The sequence below is a fragment of the Frankliniella occidentalis genome, unplaced genomic scaffold, assembly GCF_000697945.3.
Source record: "Frankliniella occidentalis isolate FOCC.00 unplaced genomic scaffold, Focc_3.1 Scaffold117, whole genome shotgun sequence".
Classification (NCBI taxonomy): Eukaryota; Metazoa; Arthropoda; class Insecta; order Thysanoptera; family Thripidae; genus Frankliniella; species Frankliniella occidentalis.
This window is the reverse complement of record NW_026267245.1, coordinates 257,797-260,669: the sequence shown is the minus strand read 5'-3', so window position 1 is coordinate 260,669 and position 2,873 is coordinate 257,797.

The following is a 2,873-nucleotide window of genomic DNA, read 5'->3' as shown; positions in this document are numbered from 1 at the left end:
AGCTCGGCCGGGCACCAGCCCCCGCTGCACGCACCGGCGCGGCCCCGGGCCCGGGGTCGTAAAGGTTTCACCCCAAACAATACCGCTTCCAGTCTATCCTATTCCATGTCTCTGGCTAGAGCTCCTTGTCGTCAGCCACGCTGCGAACGAACGGACGAGCTGGTCGTCCTTCTGTCGGTGCGAAAGAGACGGACGGTCATGTGCGGCACGCCACACACACACGCACACACACACACGCACGCACGCACGCACGAGAGTTTTGGGGGGGATGCCGACAGGATCGGAAATCCGAGTAAGCGAGGCGTGCCGTGCCGTCATTGCTTTTGGCCTGCCGAATGCCGAATGGCATCATCGCTGATGAAAAGAGGGCGAAAATGAAATTGGATTACGAGTCTAAAATTACCTGCAACGGAAGCAGCCGAGAAGATAACGTGTACAATGATCTCAAGACCGGTGATGGCGTGTGTATATTTGATTTGCTGGCAGGGCTAAATTATTATGCACGGTTGGGAATATATTTATGCTCCCAACTTCAAACATTTCTCAATTTTAAACCCACAAATACACTATCGAAATTCCGCCCTGATTTAAACGGAGACTGAGATTTGACTGAACTTGAACGTGCGAGAATTACGGTTATGTCCTTGCAGTTTAGCGGTGCCAGCATCCAGCTGCCCGATCTCGGACGCCTGCCCATCCGCCCTGGGCTTCCTTGTCCGTGGCCGTGCAAAAACAACGGGGATTAGTGGGGTTGGCGGCCTGCACGTGTGGCCAGAGAGAGAGAGAGAGAGAGAGAGAGAGAGAGAGAGAGAGAGCCTGATCGGCGCAGACTCGCTTATTGGAGGACAATGGCTCTAGTCCGGGAACCTTAGTCAAAAACAGGCCCTAGGTGGGACAAAAAATGTACAAAAGGTCTAAAAACGGTTTCTGGTGTTATCCATTTTGACCCCCACATGTAAAGAGTCTAAATGAGTACGCTGTACAAAATGTCGTTATCGTTAAAATGGATAATCGAGGGCTCAAATCGAAAAAAGGAAGAGGAAGTATCCCCCCAAAACCGCGTATTCTTTATTCATTAAGCTGCTTAGCGGGCCGCTTACCCCTTCGGAACTCCTTCGAAATCAGACAGAACTTTTACTAGGAAATGCTTAAGTTTTACCTTAAAGTGCCGAAATCTCTTGAACCTGTGCGTTTAACGCCCCGTTAATATGTGGACTGGACGGAGAATGTGCGGTTTTGGGGGGGTACTTCCTCTTCCATTTTTCGATTTGAGCTCTCGATTACGAGTTTTTGTACAGCGTACTCCTTTTAAATCTTCATTTGTGGTGGTCAAAATCGATTTTCCTCCATTTCCGTGGGCTCTTTTGATATTCGGGTAAGGTGTTTGATACCATTAGAAAGGAGGTACGTTCCTCGTCAAATGGCACCCATTTTGAGTATTGTACCTTTCACCGTTCACCCGAGGTACCCGTTCTGCGCTAAAGTGCACAGCTGGGGTTTTCCTCGGTGCACACGCTTGCTGTAAGAGTTCCCGGAGCAGTATTGATGCCGGAATGGAGAGGACACTTTGGCCTACCCGATGCATGGAAACAAAATAGCTTCCGTATTTTCTAAACGTTAAATATTTCACATTTCATACTCCCATTTTTCGGGCGCGCGCGCGCTGCTCTGTCCTTCTTCCTCCCGTGCGTGCGAGCGAGAGCGAGCGCGCTGGGTGGTGGGGGAAGCAGCGGGGCTCCAGCGGCACGGCTGCGGCGCGGCCGCGCGGGCGGCTCTGCACGGCTTCAGTTCAAAGCGATTTGAACGTGAACGGTTAGAGCTAGAGTGAATGTGAAAACAGCGTCATCTAGCTGAAGGATGAGCGCACAGCGTTTCGTCGGGGCTGTCATTAAAGTTCCCCACGCGGTTAGAAGATATGACGTGAGATTTTAAAAATTGAACAAGTCAAAATAAAAATTTTGTGTTCGACTCGCGTTTTTGGTTAGAAATACATTTTGCGCTCGACTTGTGTTAGTTGAGGCTTATTCCCCGTTCCTTTCCGAACATTTTGACACTCATCCCGTCCACCTAGCACAAATAGTTTCGACGCTAGAGCCAAAAACGCGGAACCCTGCATTTAGGCCCTTTTTGTTCAATAACTCGAGTTCCCCCCAACCAATTTTAGGGAACTTTGCGGGAGCGTGATCAGCACACTCAACTGCACCAGAAACCGTTTTCAGACCTTTTGTACATTTTTTGTCCCGTCAAAAACCTAGGGGGCCTGGGCTACTCGAATCACGTGGCGTGTCGGGACGTCTCGCTCTGCCAATGAATGAATGAATGAGTGGCAAGGCAACTTGACGCCAGCCGCACACATCCTCCTCAGAGGCGTGTGTGTGTGAGAGAGAGGCCATAGCTCTCTTTCTCCCTCTCCCAGCCTCCCTCCCGGTCAATTAGATCCACGCCGTTGCGCGGCGAGGCGAGTCGAGTGTGTCATCTTTACCTGCCGCGCCCCGGGTAGGCCCACCAGGTGAGGAGGGTCTCCCTTATTGTGTCGTTATGAGTAGGACCACCACTCGGTCTCGAGTTGCCATTTCGACGGTGAGATTCTGCGGTATATGTGCGGTGTCTGATTCTTTTCCATCGAGCATATAGCCGCAGTAGTCCCTCTTCCCCGAGAACCCCGTCGTCGTCGTCTTCGCTCTGCAGCTGTCGCCCGCGGCGGGTCCGCTGGTACGGCACGGCACGGCCGTTGGTCGACAATTTGTGCAGATTGCGCCTCTCTACGCGGAGGCGGGTATAGGTTTGTCTTCGCGGCTTCTGGCTGATGCTCCGTCTCCGGAAGAGATGGACATATGACGGAGGAGTGGGTTGAGGGGGAATGGAGAGGGGGG